The sequence below is a fragment of the Lissotriton vulgaris genome, chromosome 7 (genome assembly GCF_964263255.1).
Source record: "Lissotriton vulgaris chromosome 7, aLisVul1.2, whole genome shotgun sequence".
NCBI lineage: Eukaryota > Metazoa > Chordata > Amphibia > Caudata > Salamandridae > Lissotriton > Lissotriton vulgaris.
This window is the reverse complement of record NC_141695.1, coordinates 400741589-400752635: the sequence shown is the minus strand read 5'-3', so window position 1 is coordinate 400752635 and position 11047 is coordinate 400741589.

Genomic DNA, 11047 nt, shown 5'->3' with positions numbered 1-11047 from the left:
GTTGCTCCTTTTTTGGAAAAAGGAGATCTTTCCTGTTCTTATCTGCACACTTATTTTCGGCATTAGCTAATGTGACTTCATTGTATCCCCTATTTCTTAGTAGTCTCATGAAGAGTTCCTCTTTTGACTCTTTCAAATCAACTTCCCTGCTACAGTTCCGGGTCATCCTCAGACACTCAGCATAAGGTATGGACTGTTTGAGTTTTGTTTGATGGAAGCTCTGGGCATGTAATATTGCGTTACCTGCTGTCGGTTATCTGAATGTGCGAGTATGTATATATATATATAAGAGCCTCCCGCTGGGCCAACCGCAATCGCGGTATGAACAAGAAGTAACAACAGCCTTGTGCAACGGTTCCAGGGATCAAGCTAATCTAACAGTTGTGAATCTTACTGACAAAGAACTAACTGATCCAGAAACCGAAGTGCTTAGTCTGGGACTAACATTCTGCCTTAATAATGAGTTAGAATACACAAAAACACGGATTGATTTGTTCCGCTTTACAAGCACGGCCTGGAAGCAGTTAAACATTTCCTAGACCAGCGCCAAATGCGATTCGGTAGGCACAATATAATGATCCTTGAATTTGTTGAGTTTTGTCTAAGCCACAATATATTTTTATTTGAAGAACAGCTGTATTTACAGAGGTCAGTAACGGCGATGGGCACCTGCTTCACTCCCAGCTATGCGAACTTGTTCGTTGGTTGGTGGGAGGAGCAGGTGCCCAGGAGCTGCACTGTTGGCAGTGGCAAAGGGGAAACCAATACTCGATTCTTAGTATCAAAATCTTTGAGAAAAAGCACGAACTCCAGTTGCATCAAAGGTTTTTTATTCTGCGAACGGCAACAAAAATAACTCGATGCTTTTCGGGAAACCTCCCTTGCTCACAAGTCAAGTTGTGTGCACTTCATTGGTCTAAATAAACAAGCATGTGATAACATAACATAAACAAAAGACTATCGTTCTTTTAACATCGAGTCCGATAGTTAGAATGTGTTATCTCAATTCCAATTTATGCCTCGAAATCTTATTTAATTCAGAATGGAGACTTACGATATTTCTTTTAAATATTATTTTAAATGCAAAACAAAACAATAACATTTTCGGCTTTTCCAAGCACACATCGATCCTGTAATGGCCTTTGAAGAAGGAAGTTGTATCTTCCGAAACGCGTCAAGCATAATGCATGGGAGAGACTGGATTTGGAAGCAGCAGGCAGCTGTCAGCTCATACTGAAAATAAAGACTTGCCACCTTTCGCCTGTGTCTGAGTGCAACTCAATTGTGTTGGGCAAACGGAGCGTGAATATTAGGCGGCTGCCCAAGTCGCCGAGCTTGCACCACCCCAATAAACTGTGGGGGCTACGTGACCAGGAAGTTGCCGAATCGCATCGTGGGACACCGGCTTGGGATGAGAGCTGACACTGTTGGTTGGGGGCCCATCTGAGGGCGCGAACTGTTTTCTCCGGAAATAGTGCATGAAATGCCAGGACTCTGTACACCACAATGCTTTGCTGGTTATGGAACCCGCCCATCTGGGGGCGTGTAAAGTTGCATTGGATTAAGAGGAACAGAGTCCTGAGAGCACACATCGATCCTGTAATGGTCTTTGAAGAAGGAAGTCGTATCTTCCGAAACGCGTCAGGCATAATGCATGGGAGAGACTGGATTTGGAAGCAGCAGGCAGCTGTCAGCTCATACTGAAAATAAAGGCTTGCCACCTTTCGCCTGTGTCTGAGTGCAACTCAATTGTGTTGGGCAAACGGAGCGTGAATATATATATATATGCAGTTTTCTGCAACATACTGCAAACGATGTCTGCAGATCGTAACTCCTGGGGAGACAAATAAAATAATTATTTCAAAAGCAGGGCAGAACCAACTGTAAAAAGAACACAAAGAATTGTACAATAAACATTAAACAAATGGTTCATTACCAAACTAGTCAAAAAGAACATGAATTAAAAGTTAGAGACTATAATAGTTCATAATTGCTTAAATTATACATTACAAAGTTTCAAACAACAAAAGGAGAAAAAATATTTAAAAGCCTTTAAAAAACAACAAGCACAACAAATATAAACAAGGTATCAAATTGGCCAGAGGCAAAGCCCTGTATCCAGTTTTCTCACCACAGAAAATCGAGTTACTTTAAAAACAATTATTGAAACATTTATTGGATAATGTAAATAGCATTGATATTCATGACATCGGGGATGTCATTTAACATGTCATGAGTGATGGAATATTTGAGGCCGTAAGCAATGCATGGCAGGAGTGGAATTTATAGTTAGTTTTAGTGTTTTTTATTAACGTACATCAAATCTTTGCATCATGTTGAAGTAAATATCACTTTAACCTTGTATTTATGTATAGTCACTCAAAACAACAAAGGTTAAAGTGATATTAACGTTAGTTGAAAATGTCAATTAATATGTTACATTTTAAACTAAAAAGAACACTGAAATTAATCAGTCAAAGTTCACCAAAGTTACTATAACTCGTGCCCTCTCCATGCGCAGTGTTTCTATCAATTATTTTGTTTCAGATATCACTTTGATATTATCAATGATGTCATAGAGCATGTAATGAGTGATGTAATATGTGAGGTAATCAGCAGTGCATGGTAAAGGTGTGAGTTGTAGTAACTTCAAGCTACCTAGCACTCTGGGAACCCTGAAATCACTCGTGGTAAAAATGCTGTCACTGGAAGACATTGCAGCAGCTCTGGCGCGATTAAGGCGCTAGCGCTCGAAAATCATTTTATGCTCATTTTTAAATTGTAGTGATATTTACTTTACTTACCGACTGTAGTGATTGCATCTTTGCTACCCGCCCTGGTCCATCGCGGCTTGTGCCGTTTGTGTGGAGGGTGAGGCGAGCCGCCATCTTAGGTGGGGCTGGACCGGATCTAGCGGTCTAGTCCTCCCGGGAGGCAGGCTTTAAAACGCTTCCTGTTTCAGAACCTACCGAGAACGCTTGGTTGGTGGCAGCTACCTAGCACTCTGGGAACCCTGAAATCACTCGTGGTAAAAACGCTGTCACTGGAAGACATTGCAGCAGCTCTGGCGCGATTAAGGCGCTAGCGCTCGAAAATCATTTTATGCTCATTTTTAAATTGTAGTGATATTTACTTTACTTACCGACTGTAGTGATTGCATCTTTGCTACCCACCCTGGTCCATCGCGGCTTGTGCCGTTTGTGTGGAGGGTGAGGCGAGCCGCCATCTTAGGCGGGGCTGGACCGGATCTAGCGGTCTAGTCCTCCCAGGAGGCAGGCTTTATAACCAATGTGTATACAGGAGCGCAGCGGACGAGCGCAGCGGGCGCGACGAATGCGCGCCGAAGTCGCGCATAAGTTGAGCCCGTCTGCACCCGTCCGCGGCAGACCGGGGCTCGGGGCCACAACCCCTGGTCAAATACAGAAATACTCCTCCTCTGAGTTATTGTTACTCAGACCCTCTATTAGTGCGGGACTCGCCCTTCCTGCTTATGTTCTAAAACGTGCCGCCACCTATGGTATCTTGAGACCAGAGTTTACTATCGCTAAAACTCCAATGCCAAGCCCTCTAAATTGCTCTCCATCCTTTCCCAATCTAAATACCAATCTTAAATGCTCATATCTAAATACCAGGTCCATGGTTAAGCACCATTTGGACATCTTTCTCTATCTTCAAACCGAGCAGCCTGATATTTTATTTCTTACGGAGACTTGGCTGAACGCAGACTCCCTACCCGACATACTGGCAGCGGTTCCTTCCGACTACTACATCTTACATGTGGATAGACCCGCTGACAAAAGGGGCGGGGGGGTCGCTGTGATTATTCGCAAGTCCCATAAAGTCTCCCTTTTACCGTCCTTGGACCTCACATGCTCAGATAATCTGATTATCAAACTGGATAACAATAGCGGCACTCTACTTATGATTCTCATATATCGCCCCCCTCAAAATATGCCCAGTTTTGCAGCAGCCTTAGCAGAACAGCTTGCTCCCTTAATAATTTCATATAAAAAAATTGTGCTGCTAGGCGATCTTAATCTTTGGTTGGATTCGGCTGAGTTAGGTACTCAGGCAGCTGCACTGAAAGATGTCCTCCTGGACATGAACCTCATTCAACAGATTCACCTCCCTACTCATGTAAAAGGGCATAGCCTTGACCAAATTTGGTCTCAGAACATCCCTCTGACTATTAACTCCATCATGCCTTGTATCTGGTCTGATCATTTCATGATCAAATTCACCTTGACCTTCGAAAATAGTAGGAAGCCCCCGATTCAGATAGGAGGCAAAACTAGAATCTGGAAGAATGTTGATATCTCTGCTTTCATTGGTACACTAGCATCTTCTTGTCCTCTTCTAGATCAGGATACTGAAGAAATGGAAGCAGCATTTTCTAGGTGGCTACTTCAGGCAGCTGTTACTTATGCTCCTTGCACCAACTTTTCCCGCTCTCGCCCCAATGACGCTCATAGGTGGTTCACACCTTTTTTGAAAAATCTTAAACTTGAAGTCCGTCAAATGGAGCGCAAGTGGCGAATAGCCTACCTAGAAGAAGATAGAGTTAACTATTGTAAGACACGTAAGGACTATCAAAAACTCATTCAGGAACATAAAACTGATTACTTCTCTAAAAAGATCCTTAATGCCCATAACAAATCCAAAGAGTTGTTTAACATCGTTGAGAATTTGAGTGCTAGCGATAGAACCTCTCTCCGGGTAGCTCCTACTCAGGAGCTTTGCAATTCCCTAAATTCATTTTTTTCGGATAAAATTAGCATTATCAAACAAAGCATCCCCATCACTCAGTCTCCGCTCTTACTGACTGACACTTTTCACAATACTGCGACCCTAAGTTTGCTCCCCCCTGTTGACAGCACTATGCTACTCAAACTCTTTGCCAAAGTTAAATCAGGCTCCCCTGATGACATCTGCCCCCCTTTTATCTTGAAAGAAGTGGGAACCAGTATTCCTGAGGGTATACTTTCTTTATTGAATGGTACGCTCACTCAGGGTAAAGTCCCCGAAAACTTTAAAAAAGCCCTTCTCATTCCCTTGATAAAAAAAGTAGGAGCTAACCCGCAGGACCTGCAAAATTACAGGCCCATATCCCTGCTGCCCTACTGTGCCAAACTCTTGGAGGCTCATGTCTGTAACAGCATCTCCAAATTTTTGGAAGAATCAGAGTATTTTGCACCGAATCAGGCTGGTTTCCGCCCATGTCATTCTACCGAGGCGGTTATTCTCTCGGTGCAGAACACTCTGAGACGGAATGCGGATGAGGGAATACACCAGGCTCTGGTGCTACTGGACCTCTCGGCTGCATTCGACACGGTCGACTATAACATCTTGGTCGACCGTGTCGAGCAGGCAGGTCTCAGGGGCCCGGCACTGAGCTGGATTCGCTCATTTATCACTGGGCGTACTCAGGCTGTCAGACTGGGACCTTTCACTGCCCCCACCATACCTTCTACCTGTGGAGTTCCGCAGGGCTCTTCGTTATCTCCCCTGCTTTTTAATTTATATCTATGTCCCCTTCTGTACTCCCTTAGGAGGGCCAAAGTGACAATTTTCAACTATGCAGACGATTTGCAGCTCGTCTTTCCTTTAAACACCAAGGACGCTGTGGTTGAATTTCAAAATACTATGTCCCACATTTTAAACTGGATGAGCTGCAGTCATCTGAAACTTAACCCTGGCAAGACCGAATTGGTCTTGCCGGGGCAGAGTGCTCTTAGTTGGAACCTCAGCTTTTGGCCTTCTAGCATGGGAGCCCCTCCATCCAAGTCTTCCTCGGTCAAGAGTCTGGGAATATACATCAGCGAGGACCTTTCTCTCAAAAAACAAGTAGGAGCAGTTGTTTCAGCTAGTTTTTTCCAGCTGAAGAAAATTAAGAAAATCGCCAGCTTCTTTTCCCCAGCTGCCCTCACTCAGATTGTCATTTCCCTGGTTCTGTCCAGACTAGATTTCTCCAACAGTCTGTATTTAGGCATTCAAGCTGGAGAGCTAAAACGCCTTCAGCTGGTTCAGAATCAGGCTGCTAGACTCCTCCTGAACCTCTCTAAGAGGCAGTCTGTTAGATCTGGCCTGAAACAGCTACACTGGCTGCCCGTGGAGCAGCGTGTGGCTTTTAAAACAGGGTGTATTCTATTCAAATCTCTGCACGACTCTGGCCCCCTTTTCATTAGAGACATGTTTAAGAGATACATTCCTTCCCGCAACCTCCGGTCTATCCACAAATCCCTTCTGACTGTCCCACCTTATAAGAGATAACGTCTTGGAGGCAGCTGTTTTGACCATCTTGCAGCTGGTTTTTGGAACTCCCTCCCCGTTCATCTGAAACTGAATGATAACATCCTCAGTTTTAGACACTCCCTGAAAACCTGGCTTTTCACTCAGGCGCATTGCTGAGCTGCTCCCCCTCCTCTGTGACCTTTGCGTTCGTTCCTTCCTATAGCGCCATGAAGCCCCCTGGCGTACGAGCGCTTACAAATACCTACTAACATTAACATTAACATTCAGTTAACTAGAACTGGTGAAGTTATGTGCTGTTTTTGCATTTAAAATGTAACATTTTAACTGGTATTTTCACCTAACTATGATGTCACTTTATGTTTTGTTTTTGCAGTGAATTTTAATGATTTTAACATAAAGTAATATTTAGTACCATACCTAACAAGGCCTATTCCATTCACTGTATTCCGTTTTTTCAGTGTGCAGCCTGGGGTTGGCTGCAAAACATGAGCCCAGCACACAGCTGCACATGGGTCATATGTGGCAGGGGTTGACCGTGGCATCGTGAAAAAAAAACTTTTTAGTTTGACACAAGGAAGTGTCTCTCTGGGACCCTCCACAATGGTCAGGGGAACAGTGTACCCCTACCCTGCCCCAATATTTTGATTTGTTTTTGACAACATGGCGACCGAGTCCCCACTTCATAAAATGTCGGCTGCAGCTTTCTAACTTTTTATCCAGTTAAGTTTTACGTTTTTTGGTACATGTAAAGTAAGGTAATATTAAATTTAACTAAGTACAATGTCAATTTAACCTTTGTTTCATTCAGTGAATTTCTATGGTTTTTTAACGTAAAGTAAGATGTCCATAGCTGCAATCCGCTTGTAGTTGGGCACCCCCCACAGCGCACCGCCTTCGGTATAGAATAACACAGCAGTATTGTATAGCGAGGCAAGTTTTGATAAATTCTCATAGCATCTTACATTTTTTATACATGATTTACAGTCCTCAGCACCAAATGGCAACTATGTATTTCCTTTGCGGTTGAGGATTGTATTTTGCAAAAGCAACTACAGAAAAATTGTGCTACCCAAATATTTTGGCCAAACTATCAGGGACTAAAATATTGAGATGATAATGGAATATAGCTAAGTATAGATTTACTATTCTTAACTCCACATTCATGCATCTTTAAGATATCCATAAAGTTGAGATGTATATATGGATTTGAGTAAATTACACCTAAATTTACCTATGTAAAGTTACCTTCACAATATTTTATACATTATATTTTGGTGGCATGATATCTGGGATTGATATTAAGGTGGAATAGCATGGTTGAGTAAGCTGACGTGGGACATGCCAACCACCTCCATCGTCAGCTGTATCCTACAACTTCCAAAGTATCCCAAATAATAAGATCTGAAGTCTGTTAGGACCTGACACTCCTGGAGGGGAAGCCTGAGGAATTGGTCATCCCTGCTTGGTGTTTTGCATCACTATAGCTTTTTATGCATGATTCTGACTTTTTTAAGGAAGTGTTTGGGGTAAATGAACAAGTTACTTACTTTTGTTAATACTCTTTCTGGTAGAGATGCTATCTAACCCTAGATTACTCACCTTTTGAATATTTCTAATGCGTCAGACTGGGTTTAGAAACTCTAGAGCAGTGCCTCTGCATGCCAGTAGTTGGTGCTGTATTGCTTGTCACTGCAGAAATGACAAGAAATTATGTGTGGTGGGCAATATAGGTGCCACTCCTACACAGGCTGCTTTTGTGGCTGTCTGTGCCCATAGAAGCAGGGCCCCAAAAGCAAATTGGCTTTGACCAGTGAGCAGCTTTCTGCACTTGGCATCGTAATAAAGGGTATCAATCAATCAGTCAACCAATCAGGGATTTATAGAGTTCGGCAAATCACCCATGAGGTTCTCAAGGCGCTGGAGTAGCTAACTGCTTTGTTGTATTGTTCATTTGAACAGCCAGATCTTGAGTACTTTCCTGAATTCTCAGAGCAATGGGGCAGTCCTTGAGGTACAGGGGAAGGTGGTACCAAGCTTTGGCCGCCAGGTGAGAGAAGGAGCGTCCTCTGCTGTTGCCTCAGCGGATCTGGGAGCTGCCTGTGAGAAAAAGGGAGGTGAAACGTAGGTGCCTGGTTAGTTGGTGGAAGGTCATGCATTTGTTGATGTAAGCTGATTCGTTGTGCAGGTTTTGTATGCCTGTGTGAACATTTTGAATTGGCATCTCTTCTAGATTGGGAGCCAGTGTAGCTTTTTGAGGTGCGGTGTGATGTGGGCCTGTCTGGGAAGGTCGAAGATGAGTCTGTCCTCAGAGTTTTGTATTGTCTAAAATCTCTTCAGGAGGCATGCAGTGATTCCTACCAAGAGTCTGTTCCTGTAGTTCAGCCTGCTTGTGACTAGGGCCTGTGTGACGTTCCTTCTGGTGTTGACTTAAAGCCACCTAGAGATCTTGTGCAGCATTCGTAGGGTATAGAAGCAAGGGGATGAGAACTGCGTTTACCGGTTTCTTCATGGATAGCTTGCTGTCCAAGAAGATCCTGAGGTTTCAGGCGTGGTCTTTTGGGGTAAGGAATCGGCTGAGTTCATTAGGCCATCATGCATCCTTCCATGGTGAGGTGTTCTTCCCAAAGATGAGGACTTCCGTCTTATTCATGTTGAGCTTGATACAATTGTCCTTCATCCAGTCGGCAATGTTAATCATACATCTGTAGAAGTTGACTCTGTTAGTGGAGGAGTCTTCTGACTACGAGAAGATGAGCTAGGTGTCGTCGGAGATGATGTTAAGTACGTGTGATCTGACGTTGTCAGCAAGAGTGGGTGAAGAAGTGGAACTGAGGGAAGATCCTTGTGGGATGCCGCAGATTACCTTCTTGGGTTACCATGTGAACGGTGGGAGACAGATTCTCTGGGTCCTTCTGACGAGGTATGAAGCAGTCTATTTGAACGCATCTGCCTGGATTCTGATGTAGTGGAGTTTGTTGATCAAAATGTGATGGGATACAGTGTCGAAGGCGGCTGACATGTCCAGGAGGATGAGGACTTCTATTTTGCAGTGGTCCAAAAGGGCCATGGTGTCATCGGTGGCTGCCATTTGGCCTGTCTCTGTGCTGTGGTTGGCTCGTAATCTAGATTGGGAGGGAACCAGGAGGTAGCTGTGTTCCAGGTGTTTGGTGAGTTGCTGGTTGATTGCCTTTTCGAGAACCTTCACTGGAAAGGGGAGCAGGTAGATGGGCCCATAGTTCTTTGGTTCTGCTGGGTTGGCAGAAGGTATCTTCAGGGGCTGCCTCACTTTTGTGTGTTTCCAGTCCTTAGAGAAGGAGGCCGAGGTGATGAAGGTCTTCAGGACTTTCTGGAGCTCATCGTCAATTGCCTTGCTCATGAGTTTGAAGATGTGGTGGGGACAGGGGTCTGTGGGTGCTCCTGCGGCCACAGAGTTTATGATGGAGAGTGTGTCTTGCGATGTGAGAAAGATCAACTGGGTGATCAGGTATTTGGGTTTTGTGTACATGTTATGTTATTCTTAGACCTGCCATCATTGGCATGGGTTTCCCCTGCATTTTTGCCTCTGCTTACTCTTATTTTACTGTGTGTTTGACTTCATTTTTGCTGGTCTAGAAGCTTTGGGCACTTTGTCACTGCTGTTCAGTACCAAAGAGCAAGTGCTCCCTTTGTAAAAAGTTATCATGAATTGGTGAGTCCATGATTGGCATATTTGATTTACTGGTAAGTCCCTAGTACAGTGCACGGTGTGTGCCCAAGGCCTGTAAATCAAATGCTGCTAGTGCGCATGGAGCACTGATTGTGCCACCCACATGAGCAGCCTGTAAATGTATCTCAGACCTGCCACTGCAGTTTCTGTGCGCAGTTTGGTACTGCCATGTCGACCTGGCAAGTGCACCCACTTGCCAGGCACAACCTTCCCTTCTCTTACATGTGAGTCACCCCTAAGGTAGTACCCCTGTGGGCAGGGTGCGCTGCCAATTTCGTTTTTCATTTTTCAAAGGCTATCTGTTGCATAGGATGGGATGGGAGTTTATTTATAGCATCTTATAAATATAACTTCCCATTGGGACAAGGTAGGAAAAGAAAGTTTAGTGTGCCTGAATTCAGAATATAAAAGTTCATCTTTTAGTAAGGATAATTTTTACATTCTGTGTTTGAAAATACCACTTTTATAAAGTAAGTATTTTCTTGCTTGGCCATCCTGGGTGCCTCTGCTAGGTTTGTATATTGACTGTCTGGCTTTGGAATGACAGGGGCTGGGGATGTGCATTCTTTTCAGACAGCCACTAGGGGGGTTCAGGTGTGTCCTGCCTTTCAAGAGTGAGTCAGGGCTGGGCTGAATAGACCTGGGCTGCATCCAGAGTAGGGGGAGGAGATTTCTTTTTCACCTGAATGGGCCTGGACTGCTTGGGACAATGCTGTCTCCACCCCCGGCAGGAGGCTGCACCAGAAAAGACAGAACTGGTTTTGACTGGGCAAATAGTTTCTCTGCCAACAGAGAACAAAGGGATTTGTGCTTTAACGAGTGGGGCCTAGACCCCAGACTTTTAGGCTTCTTCTGGAATTCAAGAGGAACCTCTGCCAAGGAGACGAGCTGGGGAAAGCTGAAGGAGAAGTACTTCCCCTTTGCTGTGTGATGTCTGGGGTTGGCCTGCAGTGACTGTTTTCTGCCAAGGAGAGGACTGTGTGTGTGTGTATCCTGCTTGCAAAGTGTCTCCAAGGGCTTAAAGTGGAGCTTGCCCCCTGTTCAAGAGGTCTCAGGAACAGCAAAGACCTCACCATTCTTCTGGGTACA